General features: G+C 41.7%; 1 protein-coding gene and 1 long non-coding RNA gene across 4 annotated transcripts in view; one reads left to right on the plus strand and one right to left on the minus strand.

The window, feature by feature from the left end:
• RAB11FIP4 (RAB11 family interacting protein 4) overlaps positions 1-21,393 on the minus strand; it is a 230,674-nt gene that overhangs the window by 90,018 nt on the left and 119,263 nt on the right. The gene's annotated exons all lie outside the window — the stretch shown is intronic.
• LOC149322461 (uncharacterized) lies at positions 6,078-14,224 on the plus strand. Its single transcript, XR_016271804.1, has 3 exons — positions 6,078-6,141; positions 11,538-11,734; positions 14,169-14,224. It is a non-coding gene; the product is annotated as an uncharacterized LOC149322461 (long non-coding RNA).

The raw sequence follows: 21,393 nt of genomic DNA on the forward strand, positions 1-21,393 counted from the left end.
ATTTGAATTGCACATTCTTTGATGCCTAATGGAGAACACTTAATGGCCTCACACCACTCCTTGTGACATCACAAAGGATCTCATTTTGACTCTGAAATCTCAGGGCCCAGAACAGTCTTGACCGGAGACACCTAAGCCTAATGTAAAGGCTTCTTGGAAGGCGTTATGGTTTGGTTTAATAGCTTAGGTAGATGTGATAGTGGCAGTTCCATGTGATTAAACATGAAACTTCCACAGTGGTACAGAAAGAGAAGGGTGTGTGTACATGTGTGTATGATCTAAGCTTTACAGAAAAATGGGATACATGAGTGAGGAGTGCTGAACTTCCCCACTCCAGAGATTTACTTCCTGAAATTCCTGCCCCCTAGTGATTTTCTCTCCGTCAGGATCATTACCTGTATTAGTAATCTTAATGTCTGGAATGGGAGGCTATGGTGTTGCTACTGTGGGTTTTAATGTTTTCTTTGTGGACAATATATATTTCCCTAAATGATGTGGATCCCTATGCATATTGATTCACCCTGAAGAATTTTCTCTATCTTTTATTTAACACTTGTGAATTCAATATTCAAAATAGCCATAATATAAAGGAAATGGACTTACACACAACATCTGTATCTATCAGGTGTAGAAAAGAAGGAAGCCTGTGTATGATAAGAAAGACAAGTGCACATGCTTAAAGCAAGGTTGGACAATATGTGGCTTGCAGGCAGTAAGAACTCCTGTTTTAAATGCCGTTCACCAGTCCCCTGCTGCCAAATTTGTTGCCACACTGTTGAACTGGCAGGAGCAAAGAAGTGGTTTACTTTTAAAGAAGAAACACCAAGGTGTGTGGAGAGCACACTTTCTTTTAAGTGGAATAGGGTCCTTGAATATGATCTTGCATTCCACACACTGTTGTAAATGGGAAAGTGTCATTTTTGTTGTTCTCCTACCATGCCGTAGCATAGCAGCAAGAGGGTGAGGCACTGTGTAGGAACATGGAGTACCTGCGCAGTCCTCCCATCACTCCAACTCTTGGGAACTCCTCAACCTTAAAAAGAAGGGAATATGACTGGAGCAATAGATGAGAAATAGGGATCTACATGGTTCATTATATTTAAGGATACCTGTCAGAATTTGTTTTCTTTCAGGAAACATGAGGTTGGGATGGAGGGCAAAGTGCACATTTTGATGACCTGCAGCTCCTAGCATTCTCTCACCATTGCCTATTTTGGCTATGGCTGCTGGGAACTGTAGCCCAACAACATATGGAAGGCTGCACTTCACCCACCATAATCTACATACATATATGAATCACTACAACCTCTCATCATAGCAGGGATATTTTAATGGTGCTTTTTATTTGCAAGCCACGCTCAGAAGCTTTTTGTAGAAAGATATAATTTTAAAAAAACAACAAAAGTAAATAAAGGGAATGATTTGGGTTCTTATGACTACAAATCCTTTTTTCCTGGCTAGAAATGTATGTAATAGACATGAGCCCCACAATTTGCTAATAAAACCAAAGAAGAAGAGAGAGCCAGCAGAATATTCCACATAGTGGACTGGGATAACTTGGCAGACAAACGAAAGTGAGCATATGCTATAAGGTGGGGTCCTGAGGCTTCTGGAAAGACATCTGTTCCATCATATAATCAAAATGGCATGAAGGCCAGAATATAACCTGAAGTCATATTGGCAGAGCATCTTGCCCATGCCTGTTATTAATAGCATACTTGCAAATATGGATTGCTAGCTTCCAACCCCAAAGAATGCAAAGAACCCCAAAGGATGCAAAGCCAGGGAGCTGCCAACCAGGAGAATCCACTCCCTCTCTTTGAAAGTATGAAGACTGTTTCTTCATGCATGCTGACTGTAGACGCCAATGGTCTTGTAGCATTCCTGAGGAAATGAATGGTTTAAATGGATCGAGATAGACTTTGTGGCCTTTGCTCAAAGTAAAATAAAACCCAACATGCTGGAAAACATAGTATCTTGGACCACCACCAAGACAAGCATCATTCATATTTATGCAATGGCTGACCTCTGCCAATCAAAATTTTGTGGGGACAGCACTGTATAGAGCCAACACATGGTTCTCTACTTATATACTTATCTCTGTGTTGTGTGCATATTAGTGGAACAAGTGCAAGGTAGGCTATTTCCCCTTAATTTAGAAACCTATATTTTATTTATAGAAAACACTACTTTTAGCTACTTTTTAGCTTTTAGAGATCAGGGATGGGAACATTTGTCATTTCTCCTGGACTTGCCCCCTTTCCATCTCTGCATCTTATGCATATTCAGTTTACTAAAGTATGGCATGCAGTTTAGACATCTATGCAGTGGTTTTTGCTCATTTTTCAAATGCACATGTGAAACATATTTTTCTTCTTTTGTGGAAGACAATGCTAGCACAGAAATGGCATGTTGCATCCACTTCTGTTTCTGGTCCTGGAGGCATGGATTTGTTAATTCTGTTAAAAGAACTTGATGGAGCAAATTTTTCACACTGTCTTTATCAAGATGTATCCAAAACATGTCTAACAAAAAGGCTTCTGAGCTAATTTTACAGAGAAGTTTACAAATATTGCAAAGAAGTCTTATTTACTATATAGTGATTAGGATCCTGGGTCTTCAGCCACAGTGGCATAGTGGCTTGAGTGTTTGTCTAGGACTGTGGAAGATCAGGGTTCGAATCCCCACTCATCCATGGAAACCCACTGGGTGGCCTTCAGCAAGTCACATTCCCTCAGTTCCAGAGGAAAGCAAAGGCAATCCACCTCTGAACAAATCGTGCCAAGAAAACCCCATGATAGAGTTACCTTAGGGCCACCATAAATCAGAAATGACTTGAATGAACATAAAAGCAAATACTGGGTTTTCTAGTTTCAGTCTTAAAAAAAACCCTCTTGCATTTTCTTTTCTTTTTAAAATGACCACAGTGATAAATTTTTCAACATATATATTTATTAATCTTTGTAGTATGTGAATTAATTCCTAAATATTATTTTTATATATATATATATATATATATATATATATATATATATATATATATATAAAATTAAAATGGCTACAATGCAATGTTCTAATATATTTACTTGGGAGTAAGGCCATTTGGAGACAGTGAAATATGTTGCCAAGTAAATGTGCATAAGAATATTTTGTTATGCATATACAGTACCATACACTTAGCCACTGAGATCAGGAGACATTAAATGGGATGACATTTCACTAGATGGGTGACCATTTTTATTTAATGCCTGGCAGCCTTGGGATGATCATTTAAAATGTGCTGATGAAGATAATTATTATATAAACTAGAAGGCTGCAGCCAAAGGATTGGTTAGTTTCCCTTCCATCAAAACTCCCCCTAGTCCAGATTCTACCCAGGAGCCCTGGGCTTTACCTTCCAAATCTCCAGCTCCCAGACATTTTCTGTTTTACCTGTGAATGTTCCCACGACCCAGAGTCAACAGAGATCAAGGAAGAGAAAGAGGAATGCTACTAATACATGAAAAATAACCTTATGCTTAACCTTAAATAGTGTAATATTGCTACTGCATTTTAACACTTTGACTATAATTCCTGAATAATAATTGCAACAAGCTGAATGAAAATGGGCGAAAGCTGATTTTTGAAATACTACCTGAGTCTAGATGTGATGGGTGATCACTGGAAAGAGGAGGAGGAAGGGAAACCTAGGATAGTTCAAGTAAGAGTTTGAATGCAAAACTCTGAATATACAGGTAAAATCAAAATAAAAAGAACTGGAAAGTCTCAAAAATTTCAGGGACTTCCCCCGCCCTTTCTGGATAAGCCTAATAATACAATTGCCACTGCCAGTACTTTCTGTATTTAATTTCTCTCTGAGCTCAATGCTTAAAGTCCCACAACATGTACTGCCACCATGGGTATCCCTGATATTATAGACTATACCTCATGCCTGTATAAGGAAGTGAGCTACAGTTCACAAAAAACTTGACTGTAATAAATTTGTTAATCGTTAAGGTGCCACAGGTCTTCCTGTTGGTTTTGCTATAACAGACCAATATAGCTGCCCCACTGGAAGTTGTTATAAGACTCTGTTTTTACAGCATAAGATGGGTAATGGAATTTATGTTAAGCCTATTCAGAGGGCCATATCAGCTTGAATGCAGCACTGGGATTTGCCTCCACTGTGCAGGCTAGAAGCAGTAGCTGACCTTCTCTTCACCCTGCTCAATGTAAGACAATATACTCTCTATGGGCCCCTAGCCAGGAGCTGTTTCTGGGCTCCAAAGCTTGCAATGATGGCTGATTCTTTTGTTGAGAAAGCAAACAGAGGCCATCCACTCCCTCTCCAATCTACATAGCCACGTCATAACCAATTAGCACTAGGCCAGTTTCCCTTTACATAACAGCAGTTGTCAGGATTACCAGGAAACACATTTATCTGCATGCAAAATAAGAGGAGGGGAAAATAGGATGCAGTGATTTTCTGTAGGTTTTTTGGGCTATAGTTTTCTGTAGGTTTTTGGGGCTATGTGACCATGTTCTACAAGAGTTTATTCCTGGTGTTTTGCCAGCATATGTGGCTGGTATCTTCAGAGAAAGAGGATGCGGTGGCTTAGTGGTTAAGCCGCCAGTTCTGATGATCAGAAGATCGGAAGGGTGGCAGTTTGAGGCCTGAGTGCTGCATGATGGCGTAAGCTCCCATCACTAGTCTCAGCTTCTGCCAACCTAGCATTTTGAAAGCATGGAAATGCAAGTAGATAGAGAGTGGGAAGCGTTCGGTGCAGTCATGCTGGCCACATGACCACCAGAACAGTCCTTGGACAACGCTGGCTCTTCGGCTTAGAAACCGAGATGAGCATCGCCCCCTACAGTCGGTAATGACTAGACATTCATGTCAAGGGACTACCTTTACCTTTTAAGAATAGTAAGTTTAGACACCTTATCAAACAATGTTTTTCTCTTGCCACTAAAGTTTAGTGTGATTAGGAACAAGCATGTTCCCCCAAAGCATGTCACTATGTACATAATAACCTCCCTACTTTCTTTTCTGTAGTATGATGAGGACAGAGCTTTTTTACCTTTCATAGCTGCACAGGGTAGGAAAATTTGGGTTGGCACAATTTTTGCGTCTGGACAACCTGCACCTGTTCACTTTCTCTCATTTACACAACCATGAAATGGACAGACTTGTTACTGTCTGTTCTTTGGTGGTGGTTGTTGCTAAGTCCCCCTACTTCTTTGATTGGCTCTATCTGTCTGGAATGGGGTCTTCCTCTTTTCCTACTGCCTTCTACCTTACCAAGCATTATTGTCTTTTCTAGTAAGTCATGTCTTCTCATGATATGGCCAAAGTATGACAGTCTCAGTTTAGTCATCTTGGCTTATAGGGAGAGTTCAGGCTTCATTTGCTTTAGGACCCTTTTATTTGTCTTTTTAGCAGTCCACGTAGGGTTGCCATTTCCCGGTTTTGGGCGGGACAATCCCGGATTGGAGGGTTCAAAAATGTCCCATCCCGATTGGGCATTTTTGACCCTCCAGTCCCGAATTTCGGCCTTGCTCCAGGCCACATTTTGTAAATCTCCAGTCTGATGGAGAAAATAGGCCTGGAACAAGGCAGAAAGCCTCCTCTGGGCCCAGCCCCTCCTCCTCCTTCCCCCTCCAAGATGTACTCCCCACCCCAGGGCTGGAGGGGGCAGAGGCGGAGGCCCCGAGCGCAGCGCTGCCTCCTCCAGGTCTAGCCTGTGCGGCTGGCTAGGCCTCTCCTGGACTGGAGGAGGTGGCACTCTACTCAAGGCCTCTGCCAGCCCCAGGGAGGCCTTGGTGACGGCGCCACACTCCAGGTCTGGGCCGAGGCGTCTGCCAGCCCTGGGGAGGCCTTGGCGGCATCACCACACTCCAGGCCTGGGCCGAGGCGTCTGCCAGCCCCGGGGAGGCCTTGGTGGCAGTGCCACGCTCCAGGCCTGGGCCGAGGCCTCCACCAGCCTGGAAGGCCTTAGTGGCATTGCTGCACTCCATGCCTGGGCCGAGGCGTCCGCCAGCCCTGGGGAGGCCTCGGCGGTGGTGCTGCGCTCCGTGCCTGGGTCTATACCTCCACCAGCCCCAGGGAGACCTTGGAAGCAGCATCCTGCTTGGGCCTTTGTAGAAGCCCCAGAAGATAAGGTAAGGGGGCTTGGGGTGGATGTTAGGCCTTCTGCTGCCACCTCCACCAACCTTGCTGCATTTTCGGGATGGCGGATGAGCAGCAGGGAGGCCCAGGGCCTGGGAGGGGGGCTTAATGGTTGTTTTAAAATTTATTAATGTGTTTGACTTTTAATTGGGTGTGCCCTCCATTTTTTTGAATGTCCTACATTTTGCTGTACAATTTCCCAGTTTTGAGGTAGGGAATTATGGCAACCCTAACACTAATGACATAATCTTTCTGATTTATTGGCCCCTAAGATGCAGTTTTGAGATAATTGTGTGATGAACGATAGATAGCATGCATTAACCATATCATCTACCTGGATAATGTTAATATATGTTAAAATATTCCTTCCTTAAGCAGAAGAACATGACTGATTTGCTGAGAGAATCCCAAAGGGAAAGCAAGCATTTAGTTTTTACTTCTAATATCTGATTTAGTACGCAGTAGCTACTATGTGGAAGCAATTTATATTACAGAAGGTGCCTTTAAACAGAAAAAGAAAAGAAAGATGATCTATGAATCTCTTTCAAGAATTTTTAAAGGCATCTTAACAGGCAGTGTAATTATCCCTCAATTAGCAGTGTGTTAAATTGTGTAGTTTTTCAAAGAAGAAGATGACATTTCACATGATAGATCCTCTCTGGCTTTCACTAAAAAATTAAATGACATTTCTGACATGGAGATTGTAATAAAACAGTCCTCTGTCTATTCCTTTCCCATTTAATTAACCTTTTAAAAAGGTGTTTGTAAGAAAAATGCATTAATATTTTCTTATACAGAGGCTGAGTGTTCCGCATTCAGCCAGTTCATCACTGGAACATACCCTGCCACCCCAGCACCACTTTGAATGGTGCACAAGGAAAAATTGACAAACAAGTGTCAGCCTGATGAACTACAGTTATATAAAACACATTCTCATGGACTTCTTTTCCTTCAAGGATTTCAAAGGGGTGCTCATGCCTCGAAACATGCCAGTGACCAGGGCTAACACAAAGGATAAGATGGCATCCCACATACAGTAATTGACTCTGCTGACAGCTGATTCTTACCTCAACACTGGTTATGGGATTATGTTCTCTACCATACCAAAGAAAGCAGGCTTGTTTAGAGGATCGTGGCATAGAAAGATCCCCTTCACAACTATATTAATATTATTCCATTTTAACTGCATTCTATGGGATTTGTAGTTTGGTGTGGGAGTAGAGTACTCTGGTTGATAATTCTAAATTGTTGTTGTTAGCTGCCCTCAAGTCAGCTCCACCTCATGTTGACCCTGTGGATGAGACATATCCAAGAATCCCTATCCTCCACTGCCTTGCCCAGATCCTGAAAGCCCTTGCCCATAACCCCGCTGATCAAGTCTATCCACCTAGTTTGTGGTCTTCCTCTCTTCTACCCTCTACTTTTCCTAGCATTATTGTTTTTTTCCAGTGAACCATGCCTTCTAAAGTATGATAGTTTCAATTTGATCATCTTTGCTTCCAAGGAAAGCTCTGGTCTGATTTGTTCAAGAACCCATTTGTTTGTCTTCTTGGCTCTTCACAATATCCTAAGCACTCTTCTCCAGCACCACATTTTGAATTTCATTCTGTCTGTTTCCTTCACTGTCCAGCTCTCACATCCGTACATGGTAATTGGGAATACAATGGCCTGGACAATTCTGACTTTAGTGCTCAGTTGTATGTCTTTGCTCTTCAGTATCTTTTCCAGTTCTTTCATAACTGCCCTTCCCATTTGTAGTCTTCTTCTTATTTCTTGACTGCAGTCACCATTCTGGTTAATGTTTGATCCTAGATATGGGAATTCTTTGACTCTTTCAATTTCCTCGTTGTCTAGACTGAATTTGTGTATTTCTTCTGTAGTCATTATTTTTGTTTTCTTTATGTTCAGCATCAGACCTGCCTTTGCACTTTCATCTTTGTGTCCTTAACAGCCATGATGACTAAGCTGAGACTGTTATACTTCGGAAAGACATGACTCACTTGAAAAGTAAACAATGCTTGGCAAGGTTAGAAGGCAGCAGAAAAAGAGGTGGATGGACTCAATCAAGGAAGACATGGCCCTGAGTCTGAAAGACCTGAGAAGGGCTGTTCATAGCAAGGTGACTTGGAGACCTCTCATAAGTCAGTCTTGACTTGAGGATAATTAATAACCACAAGCATAAGGCATGGCAGTGCTCACAATGATCCTTTCTTGCGATACAGACAACTTCAGGAGTACAGTGGGCCCTTGGTATCTGCTGGGTTTTGGTTCTGGGACCTCCTGTGGATACCAAAATCCATGGATGCTCAAGTCCCATTAAATACAATGACATCCCCAAAGAGGCTCCTCCCTCCCCAACTGTCATCTTTCGGCCTCTGAGGGAGAGAGAAGGCTGGCCAAGTACCATCAGGGGCTAGCCTGAAGAAAGAGGCTCCTCCCTCCCCAACTGTCATCGTTCGGCCTCTGAGGGAGAGAGTAGGCTGGCCCAGTTCCATCAGGGGCTAGCCTGAAGAAGAAGAGCCCTCCCTCCGGTCCATCTGCCTTGGTCCAGGCCTCAGAGGGAGAGAAGAATGCTGGACCTGATTCCCTCCCCCCCTCACCATTCCCTTCTCCTTTGTGTCGTGTCTTTTAGATTGTAAGCCTGTGGGCAGGGAACTGTCTGTTATCCCCTCTATTGTAAACCGCTCAGATTCCCAGTGATTGGGCGGTATATAAATAAAACCTATTATTATTATTATTATTATTATTATTAAAAGATGTCCCTTATATAAAATGGTAAAATCAAAGTTTGCTTTTTGGAATTTATATATTTTTAAAATATTTTTTGATTCATGGATGGTTGAATCTGTGGATACGGAATATGTGGATGCAGAAGGCCAACTGTAGAAAGAGACTTCTGTACTTCCTTTCCCCCACAATTGGCTGTGTTTGTGTGAAAAGAACAGTCCTGGGTTATGCAGGAGGCTGGATGTGCAAGGAATTTTGCCTCTGCATGTTCTTGGAGCCATGGAAAATGTAATGTATTTGGATCCCCAATACTCATTCAGCTCAGGCTAAGTGACTTGTTTAAAGCCTATTAGCACCACACTTTACAATAATAAAATACAAATAATGCACCATAAGTAATAATGAGGTGCAGCTCCAGAGTTCAATATTTATTTATTTTTCAGTTTGGAGCTGAGAAAAAAAAAAGGAAGAGATGCCCAATTCTGGTTTTGTACCAAATACCTTTACTGAAAGTATTTCTCAAATGTACCTTATATGTGTTAACAATTCTGTAGGCACACAAAGTTCTCTGTACATCTACCTCCTTTTTTCGTTTTGGTTACATGGGCACCATCAGCATTTTGCAAGTCAGTCTGTTTTACATCACACATCTCCCCCAAGCCATCTGCAAGCAGCTATTTTAGCCAAGCAAAGCTGACTCAGAAGAAGTTATTCTTCTTTTATAGGTCTACCATTATGTTGCATTACCCCACTCCCACTCTTGCTGCTCCATGCCTGTCAAAAACATGCACAAAACATGCACAAAACAAAACAAAACCCCAAAACATTTCTAACCACACTACAGTTCACATTTCCCTATGATGATCTGCAGCAAAAGCTACCACAGCTTCACAGGGCAGGTTAACTCTCTCAATTTACTTCTTTCCCACCTTTGTGATAGAATGGAAATGAAATGTACAGAATAAATAGGTTTGTTAAGCTACTTGTAAATCGCAAGCCACCTTGATCTCTTTGTGCATGTGAAGCAATTCACACAATGCCACACTGATGTCTTGGCACACAATAGACTTTCAATTTGGGATTAAGCTTGGGTGCATTGAAACAGTCCAGGCCAATACAACAATAGTTGATTATGCTTTTAGCAAAGGCAGGGGAACCCTGAAAGGCATGTGGAGGAGAAAAGAAATTGGGTGATGTGACTGCACAGTGGCCCCAGCATGAGAAAGGGGATGAAGAGGGAAGCTCCTCTCTTAAGCCAAGTGTATGCTGTGAGAGTCCCCCACAGTCATTTTCAAGCATAAGCAACTTTACCCCTCTTAATAAGGGACACTGCTTTCCATATAGGGCTGCTCAAGAGTTCTTTCACCTATATTCCTAATGCTCCTTTATGAAAGCTTCTAGCATCTCTACACCAGAGTATTGCTCAGAGTGCACCAGAGGATGGTTCCTGTTTAAAAATAAGAGTTAAAGTACAGTATTTATGTTGATCAATGGATAAGTCAACTCAGTTTTTGTAGGTCAAAATTTTTGACTAACATTTTTAGACTTATACATGAATATATACAGTACATAATCTGTCTGTCTGTCTGTCTGTCTGTCTGTCTGTCTGTGGAGATATTTACTCAGAAGTCTTACTATGTTCAATGAAGAGGAACCCTAGTTCAGTAGCGGACCCAATTCTTTAGATGTAGATGGCCTAAAACTCAGCCACCAGCATCTTCAGATAAGAAAGTATCAAGGAGAAGCTGTTGGTGCAGATATTTCTCTGAGGCCCTAGTAAGCCACTGCCCATCATGTTATTCAAGACAGAGCTAGATGGAGAAACATCATGCTCTGGTAGGCTTGCCATATCCCGCCTGGGGGCGGGACTTTCCCGGTTTGGGGTGGGTCTGCACGGTCCCGCCCCGGTTTGGCCCCACCCCCAGGATTCCCCCCCAGTGAGGCCTGGAGGCGGCTCCGCGATCGCGGAGTCCTCCAAGGCTTCGCTGGGGCTTGGGAGACGCTGTCTCCCAGGCCCCAGGGAGGCCTTGGACAAGGTTTTAAAATGTAGGACCTTTTTTTTTTAAATTTCCTGGCCAGGATTTTTTTTTTTAAAAGTCCTACATTTTAAAACCTTGTCCTACATTTTTCCTGGTTTGATGGTCCTCGGGGATGGCAACCCTATGCTCTGGGTATATGGCAAATTCCTCTGTTGCAAATGGAACATATCTACAGTTATGTGTGCATATGATTTGCAGCCTAATTCACTGGCTGAAAGAAAGCTAGTACTATGAATAAGACTGAGGTTCCTGAAAAGTTCAGTGCAATTAACCACACCATCCAATTTGATTTAAAATATTCACAAGGGGGAGGAAAGAAATGCAAAAACCTCAAAAATGTAGCAGCAGAACAAAATACTCCCCATGGCTACCCTGCGAACAGAAGCCAAGCAAGACCATTTCACATAATTATTAACAGATCAACTCCAATTTTTGCCATTGGCTATTTAGAACAGATTCTAATACTGCATGCATTTCATACTGTCCTTTACTAATGGATGAGTAAGCCAGGCAGACATATATAAAAATGTACAGAACATAAATCATACAATTATACATATTCCATGTCTTTCGTGATAATATCTCTGTTAATTATACTCAGTAACTTCTTTTTTTAAAAAAAGCCCAAAGTGTTCAGGTAGGATTGGAAGAAGGAAAGGCAAGGAAATCAAGAAACAAGGCAAAGGGAGGTGTAGAAGAATATGGAACTGAAATCATAGGATATGCAAGAGAATGGCCAAGTACAGCTTCCAGGTGGTTTCTTGAACAGATCTTGCCCTGACAGTTTGCAAAATCATATTCTGGAATCTCAGCTGGAAAGGTAAGAGACAACTGTACACACTGACCACTTGCTGATAGCAGATGCCATGCAGGTACATAGGAAGTTAGAACACCAACCTCCCTATGGCTGTCTTTTATTAAGCCACTGCTAAGGTGGAATACTGCAAACTATTTGGTTTCACAGGGCTGGGATCATTGCTTGCCTCTTCCCAGAAGGCTCCTGTGTGAAAAGTAAAAGCAATCTGCCTCAGGGAGAGTTGTCAATGTTAAGGAGGCTTCCATTAAGCCCATGATGATCTATGGCAGATCCCAGCAGAAACACCTGGCCAGCAGTCTCTCACAGCCAGCACCCTGGTGGCAAGACAAACTGCTCTCACAGATCATCATAAATTATACAGGGATCAATATGGTCATGTCTGTGCAAGTGTAATGAGAAAATAGCTCAGTCTCAGATGGACAGGGGAGATTATTGTAAATATTTATGTTTAATAGGACATGGGTATTCTTTCCCCTTCTTCTGCAGAAATCTGATTAATCCATTGATTTAAATGTCAGAAGCCCAGGGAACAAGCAGGAACTCTCATCTTTTGTCCAGAGACCAGAACTTGATCAGCTTAATGATACAATATACTATAGAATAGTGAAGGGGTGAAATGAGCAGCATGATTCACAGATGACTATGAATAGTTTATTTCTTCAACACTACAAGCATCCTGGACTGGGATAGCTGGTGACCTCAACAGGAAAATTACTTTTGCAAATGTCAATGGGATCTGGTGAATTCTCATCTTTGGAGTCCACAAACATTTCCCCAACTCTGATCCTGTAATACCATTATCTTTTTTGAGGGTTTCTATCTCTCTCAAACACACAAAGAGAGAGAGAGAGAGAGAGAGAGAGAGAGAGAGAGAGAGAGAGAGAGAGAGAGAGAGAGAACCTTTTGATATGCCAAATCAAACACAGAATGCCCCTTTATTTTTAATCAATGTTTTTCTAGCCCAAAAGTTAAGAAGATGGTTCTCCCTCTTAGACCCCCCCAAAAGTGGGAAGAGAGTGTGCCATTTACCTGACTGCTAAGATACACAGGGTTGTTACCTCTACCCACCCTGGATACATGATAAAAGTAGAATATTGTTATTTATTATCCTGTCACTGTAATCACCCTTCTTTTGATAATCTGAAGACACTGTGTGGGTACTGCAGCTCCCTAAGTGATTACTATGCTTTTTTGAACATCCAAACGTTTAGGATTTAGCAAGTATTTGTCAGTGTGCCATATCCTCTAACATTCACAGATGAAAAGAAAGTGATCAAGATGGCAAAAGTTAATAACGAGGAAGGACACACAGGCTAGGAGAGGCTGCAGAAGTTTGCTTTTGCCTGAGCCTGCTGGGAAGGGCAAGATTCCACCCTGCTCCCCTCCTCTCCTCTCCCCTCACTGAATTGAGTGCAAACTACTATTTTGCAATAGTAGTTTGAAGCCACTAAAGCAGGCTGAGGACAAAGGGAGAAAGTGTGGGGAGGAGAGTGCACATTTTTTAAAGGAGCCCTGGTGGCACAGAGATTAAATGTTGGGGCTGCAGTGACTCACAGCCACAAGGTTGTGAATTCAAGGCCGGGTTCCAGGGTACACTCAGCCCTCCATCCTTTAATAGGCTGGTAAAATGAGTACCCAGCTTGTTCGGGCAATTGGCTTACATACAGTAAACCACTTAGGGAGTGCTAGTTCACTGAGTAGTGGTATGGAAATGTACTTGCTATTGCAACTGGGACATTTTAAAGGTAGTTAAAAAGGCGGGATGACAGAAGATGGATTGGGACTCTCTCTTTCAAACTGGGACAGTTGGAGGGTATGATGTCCTGTTTTAGATGGTCTGTACTCAATAATAAGTGTGAGACAAACCCCACATGCAGCATTTTTGTCCCCACAATTCTCAAGCAACCTACATAGCCCCAAACCTTTACAATTGCAAAATGGCAAAAAGCTACCAAAAATGAAACAAGAAGCAATGCAACATCATTTCCAGTTGCATTTCCAGAACTTGAGTGGGACAAAACCAAAAATACCATTGTACTAAGGCTCCATAATTTGTGGAAACATATTAGTGGACTTTGCTAATAACCCAATAAAGTACAGTGTCCCCCCCCCCCCACACACACACAGAGAGAGAGAGAGAGAGAGAGAGAGCAAGACTATATTAAACAACACTTGGCAGACATGGAAACCAGTCACTTTCCCATGAGATCAGGCCAAAGTGGCCCACTTTACCTCCCATCAATGGTAGAAACATGGTATGGTGAAGATGGCAAACATTATTAATGGGGAAGATCACGTAAGATAGGAGAAGCTACATTAGTCTGTTTTTGTAGTCTACTGGGAACGGCAGGTTTCTGTCATCTCCCCTCCTCCCTGCTCCTGCTGCACTCATTAAGTATAGTATAAACTACTTTTATACTTTGATTTGATTTTGTAGTAGCTGAAGGAAGCTGAAGATGAAGGGAATAAGTTACAGAAGGAGAGAGAAACTGGGACATATGAAAAGTAGTTGAAAAGTAGACTGGCAGAGAATTAATCAGGACTGTCCTCTGTTCAGCCCCTTCGAGACAGAATGCTGGACTAGATAGAAGTATTGGTATGATCCCATAGTGCTCTTCTTATCTCCTTATGTTCAGTCATCTTTTTCAATTGGTCTTGCATAAAGCAGGAGAATTTCCAGATAACAGTGGAAGAAGCTGTGAGTCAAGCACCCCAGTGTCTCTGCTTGCACCCCAGTTGAACCAGAACACCCTTTCCTAGCACTAAGCCTCATTAATGCTCCTATTTTCAAGCTGTCTTTTAGCTCTTTGAAAAGGCTGATGATCTATCTTTTAAATGACATCCCAATAAAAGCAAAATTGGCCTCTCCATATCCAGTCCTGAACATTGGGGGCTGGTCACCTTGAAAACACATGCTCAGACGTGACCATTGTTAAGAAAATAGGTCAAAAGGATTAGGTTGGAAGGACTAATGATGGCTGGGTGCAGAGATGAGATAACACTTGGCCACAATTTCAAAGGTGCATCATCATAATAATGTGTCCCTATGTGACTCCTGGTGCTGTTGGTTTTTCTTTTCTTTTCTTTTTTTAAGCTGATGCCTAGCTACTCAGAGCTAGGAGGAACTTGGAAACCAGCTGTAGATGAAGTAACAAATCAGAACATGAATCAAAGCTTTGCAGAATTCCAATAGCCCCTCCAAAAGGAATGCAAACCCCTATCTTTTGTTTCCCACCTGGGGGCCTAATGTGCACTACCCTTGCAGCCAAATAGTAGCATTAAAATGTTACCTGCATTTGCTGAACTAATATGAAACCATTGGCACAATGCAAAATAGTTAACATTATCTTTAATTTATAAAATCAGAAAATATTCATAATCCTCCTTTAAATAATGAAATGATGATGACATGTCCAATGTATTAATGTTTTTTTCATTCAGCTGCCCTTTAGAGCTCTTTAAAGCTGTGAAATAGAAAGAAAGATCAGGTGTGTTCCATGGTGAAATCAGGCAATATTTGTCTTTAGATTTGTTTTATAGGAAATAGTGATATTGGGGGGAAACAGACGGCCCTGAAGGGGCAGCTTGAAGATCTGTTCCTTTTTTGGCAGGCAAAAAGCCAGGTTTTCTCGCCCTGCCATATCTTGAAGCCGGCTGCGAGCTGCCCCAGTGGCGTGCGGCATATAAACACCACGCCACCAGAGCATCTTGTAGCCACTCATGTCTGGGCAGCTGCCTGGCTTCTAGGTGGCTTCAGGGCATCATCAGAGCATGTGGCATGTAAACGCCATGCTCTGATGATGCCCTGAAGGTGTCTTTTACAGGCCATCTGTTCCAGCCCATAGTGGAGCCAAGACTCACAGGGTTGAAGCACCAGGACTTGTGGTTTAGCAGGGATGGAGATGCCATTTTCTACCCACACTCATTCCTTTTCTAGGGAAAAGCACATTTTTTCCAGTAACAATGTACTGTTATGAGCTATCTGTGTTGCAATGGAAAGTATTGGAAAGAGGGCTTAGTTTTGAATTAAAACCAGTAGTTTTACAAAAGACCTATTCCTGATGGAGATAAACACTGCTAGAAGTAGTTTGTTGTTATAGATCAATATACCTATCTGGATTCTTGAAGTCTTTTTGAGAATGTGGCTAGGGGACTGTCATGAGGAAGATCTGTACGGTGGTATACACCACTATACCAATGGCAGTGAGAGGAAAGAACTTCATAAAGTAATATACACTACCTCAAAAAATCATCTATATTTGATACATTTCGGGTCTTTCCTATTTTATTTTGCTGTGTTATGCTCTAAACATCCAGCCCTGATAGCACTACTAGAGCACTGGTGATAAAGCAGCAGTACAGGCAATCATTCACATTTCAGAAGTCCACACACTTTTACTGTAGCAGGAAAATGCTTGTTCCTCCAGGGAAGGAAAATAAACCTTTCATTTTAGGTTGAGCCCAAAGACAAAATACAAAGAGCTCAAAGTCACCAGATGTGACAGGCAAATGTATGGCTCAGACTAGAAATTTGGCAAAGGAAGTTGAACATGGAAAGGCTCTGGGCTAACAGAACAACTGACAAATGTTCTAGGCTTACATTTTAGGAAGCACGCCAAAGGAGTGAAGGCAATAAATGCGGAAACAGCAAAAGGCAGCATCAGATGAGGAAATGGGGGTGGATTCAGGAGCTTTGGTTGCACCCACATACATTTTGCTGAAATAAAATGGATCCACAGTTGCATAGATGACTCTGGCTAGCCCACAGCAATGAATGCTTAAATTCCATTCAGTGCAGTAAATTCTAAAACATTAATAGTTATGTCCTGAATTGTGTCCTTATTTTATATTTGCTCTTTAGCTTGGAGGTGTGTACTCTTAAATTTAAAAATGCTGGTGCTCCTCATGACACTCCCAATAGGAGGAGTCTAAGAATTCAAGTAGCTGTATTGATCCATATCATCAAAATCATTTTAATGGTTTCCATATCCACCAAAACAGGTCTTTTGTAAACCTAATGGGCCATAATTGCTCATTTAAGACCAAATTTACCCAAAATACATTGCATAATAACAAGGATGACCCACAACAATATATTACTGCCTTGGAAACACAATAATCACCACAAACAGGGGGAATTAAAAGGCATAAATACCCTAAAGGTACCAGATCCTCTCTGATATTGGAAGCAAAGGAGGGTGAGCTCTGGTTAGTACTTGGATGGGAGATCATCAATGAATACCAGGTACTGTAGGCTACATTTCAGAGGAATTTTCAAAGCCATAGCCATGTTGGTCTCTTGCAGCTTAAAAAAGGAGGAAGAGAAGGGAAGGAGAAGGGCAGTGGCATCACTAGGGTTGGTGTCACCTGGTGCAGTAACTCATAGTGTGACCTACCTGTAGACCTTCCACATCATCTCATACAGAATCCTTAGTAATGGTCTCTGTACTAATGTTACTCATAAATCATAATTCCCATATATCACTGAATATAATGGCAATAGTTGTGAAATAAACAGCTAGCAAAATTGAAATTATACCTTTAAATGACATCATACACAAATTACACATATATTCATATAGTTAATGTAAAATCTGATGATGTGATGTTTTTAAAGAAAATATAAAAATAACTAAAGATTAATTGAAAAAATTAATTGAAAAAAACACACCCTGGGGCCTCTCCTTTCTTTTCCCACTGAGCCTTGCTCTACTCTACTCACACAATTTCTTCAGCATTTTAAATGTATGCAGGCATAACACCACAGCCCATTTCTGCCAAAAGGCAGGTGTTTTGGGAACAGTGGTATCACCTCTCCCGTAGGGTGTCACCTTGTGTGGTTTGTACCCCTGCACATCCCTGGTTATGTCCCTGGTGAAGAAGGAGGGAAAATGGGGAGAAGGGAATATAGCAGCATTTTTTTAAGTCTAACTGATTTTTACTTTTGCACAAGCTTTTGTAGATATAAATTCACTTTTTTGGATGCTCACTCTATAATGCATCTGAAGATGTGGGTTACTGTCCACAAAAGTTCAAATAGTAACCAGTTAGCCTTAAAGATGCAACACAGTGTGAATTATAGCTATGCTCAGATGTGGAGGAGTGGCAGATGGCATTAATTCCTCTCCTGATCAAAGAGTCCCCACATTTTGACTGGATACACTACATCTTTGTGTAAGATGAGATTATTTTAATTTGGACATCACAAAGAAAGATAGCTAACAAAATTTACAGGAATCAGGTTTGGCCACTTTGGAATTCATGCCCACCATGGCTGCAAGGGCATAACAAAAAGCTCTAGCGAACTAGCCTGCTGTCCACAGTTACACAGTTGAAAAAGACTGCTCCAAGCAATTTGAGTTTAGACTCAGGAACACTGAAAATGCTTGGAGGCACTCATGTTCCATATCATGTGAAGCAAAAACAACAAGGAGTCTAGTGCATTCTTAAAGACTAACAAATGTAGTTTGACATACATTTTTGTGTACTGAAGCACACATCATCAGAAGCATGGAGTGTTCTCTCAGCTAACAGATATTTATATACATTTTTTCATGAAGAGTGTACAAGTACAAATAGGGGAAGTGAGACACAAAAAGTAAAACATTACTAGTGGTTATTAACAAGTAGTAGCTGGGTGGTAATGCAAACATCCTATCATCAATAAGCAGTTAAACACACACACACACACACACACACACACACACACATATATATATATAGAGAGAGTGTGTGTGTGGGGGAAGCCTCTGTACTGTACAAGAGGCAGGGTTTAAGATCTCAATGAATTCTAGTGAGCATTGGAATTATACACTCATTCCTCCATATTTGTGGCTTTGACTTTGTGGATTTGATTATTCATGGATTTGAGTAATATGTTTTCTCTTGGAATATTTAGGACCTCCAGTGGTCAACTTTAACTACAAGTTGCACTGAAAGACCTAGAGATTCCTAGAGAGAATCCTCTACTAGCCCTTTGTAGCTCCTCCAGTGTGTTTTGTGGTCAGTGTCTGTCAGATGTTGACCACAGAGTTGTACTGGAGGACCTAGAGATTCCTAGAAAGGTGTTCTCTCAGGTAAAAAAAAAAAGTGCTTTTGATATTTGCGGTTTTTCCATATTCACAGTGGTCTTGTGCCCCTAACCCCAGCAAATATGGAGGGACAAGTGTAATCTGGAGGACTGGATGGAATATAGATGCACAAAGAGCAGGCGATGAAAATTATCTAAACAGTAGCCATAAACAAAAAGTAGTTGAGCTGTAATGCAGACATCTTTGCATAGACTAGCTGACATGTAAGGAGATGGCTTCTCACCATCATCACCCTGAGAAATATTCCATGCAATGTGTAATCCAGAGGTTGATTGAAACAGAAGTCCTGTTTTCCTCCATCATTTTGCTGCAAAACATGCCCCAAAATTTTGTGCATGGTGCTCAGTTTTTATCAAATGTTTTTTTTAAACCAGAAAGGCTGTTTTGCTTGTCTTAAAAAAACACACATCAGCATATTGATTACTGTGTTCCTTCCATGCAGAAGCCAGACTGCTCACTACACTAGTTGTTTTCTTCTAATTAAAACAACAGTGCCAAGTAATCAGATGGATTTGTCAGTGGGTCCATTGCTGCACAGAGGCTGTTGAATGTATGGTGTTAAGAGAAAAGAAAAGCTGCTGAGTGGTTCTCCTTCATTTCCCTATTCCCTTTGCAGCAGCTGCAGCAAGATTAGTGACCACAACCCTGGAATGAGGATAGGGAAGAAAAGGCTGGGAACTGCCACAGAATTTGGCGGCTCAGTGCAGAGCACAGGCACATGACTTGAATCCCGATTGGCTGAAAGGATTTCAGTGGAAGAAGAAGAAGAATAGCAGAACAAGAAGGAAATAACAAGAATGGATTTTGGGGGTGTAGCGGAATTCCATTTTCTGTTGGTTTTAAATAGGGGTTTCAAATGGAAATTGTAAACAGAATTGGGCAGGAGGTGAACCTTGACCCCTAGTCCAATTCTGCAATGGCTGTGTTTGGGTTGTGTTTGCACACCGAAAAATATCTGCATTCAGCTGAAACTAAACGGCTTTTGGGCAAACATTTTCAAAATCCTTAATTTTTTTTATTGATTCTTGGCATGCTTTGCAAAATGAGATGCCTACTCATTTGCATGGCCTCTCTGAATTAACCTTCCCCCATGTAGGTTCTCCAGATGTTGCTGTACTGCAACTTTCATCATCTTCAGCTAGTCTGACCAATATTAGGAAAGGCTGCCTACGTGGATTTCATGACTGAGCCCTTCAGTGATAAAATCATTTAGATTATGATGGTATTGCAATCTGCCTTCTCCCCATGTGCATAAAAGTTGTTTTCCATGCAGAAATTTTATTTTTCTTTGCAGAAAATGTTCTTTTCTATGGAGAAACTCTGTCTATTAAACAACTCGTGCACATTTTTTGTGCAGAAAAAGTCTTGAATTGTGAAGATTTTACCCACCTACAATTCTGTTCATACAAGTTTCCATCACTTGTGCAATCTGCTTTTTCACCATTTTCCAAATGTTTTCAAATAATAATAATAATAATAATAATAATAATAGGTTTTATTTATATACCGCCCAATCACTGGGAATCCGAACGGTTTACAACAGAGGGGATAATCGACAGTTCCCTGACCTCAGGCTTACAATCTAAAAGACATGACACAAAAGGAGAAGGGAATGGTGAGGGGGGAGGGGATCAGGTCCAGCATTCTTCTCTCCCTCTCAGGCCTGGATCAAGGCAGATGGACCGAAGGGAGGGCTCTTCTTCTTCAGGCTAGCCCTGATGACACTGGGCCAGCCTATTCTCTCCCTCATTGGCTGAAAGATGACAGTTACGGAGGGAGGGTGCTCTATCTTCAGGCTAGCCCTGATAGAGCTGGGCCTGCCTGGTCAACTCCCTCGCAGGCCGGAAAATGACAGTTATGGAGGGAGGAGCCTCTTTCTTCAGGCTAGCCCTGATGATGCTGGGCCAGCCTACTCTCTCCCTCATAGGCCGAAAGATGACAGTTATGGAGGGAGGGCGCTCTATCTTCAGGCGAACCCCTGATGACGCTGGGCCAGCCTATTCTCTCCCTCACAGGCCGAAAGATGACAGTTATGGAGGGAGGGCGCTCTATCTTCTATAGTCTTTCCTTTCCTATTTTATATTGTCCTGCCTAGAAATCTGACCTGAATTCTGGTGGATATGGGAAAGAGAGCTTCAACGTTTAGCACTAAAGCACTGTGGACTTCAAAAAAAGACACAGAAGATCATCATGGCAGACCTGGTACCTAATCTATGAGCCTCTTAGACAGTATACCCCCTCCCCACAACATTTAATGATGGTTGAAAACAAGGACACAGAAGAAGAAGTGGTTAAGTATCAGATGATTAAATGGGCAAAAAACATTGGACACCCTATTCTAATGTCCCAATGGGAAAAAGTTTGGAGGAACAGTTTCAAATATACGGTTTCCCAAAATTTGAGAAAAAAAATCTATAAAATGTTCTACCAGTGGTATTTGTGACCTGATAAGCTTGCAAAGATTTATAAAACAAGAAGCAACATGTGTTGGAAATGCAAAGAAGAAATAGGTACTTTTTACCACTGTTGGTGGACTTGTAAATGGGTGAAACAGTACTGGTCAATGATAAA

The sequence above is a fragment of the Sceloporus occidentalis genome, unplaced genomic scaffold (genome assembly GCF_023333645.1).
Source record: "Sceloporus occidentalis isolate IW3139 unplaced genomic scaffold, rSceOcc1.0.p SCAF_1, whole genome shotgun sequence".
Classification (NCBI taxonomy): Eukaryota; Metazoa; Chordata; class Lepidosauria; order Squamata; family Phrynosomatidae; genus Sceloporus; species Sceloporus occidentalis.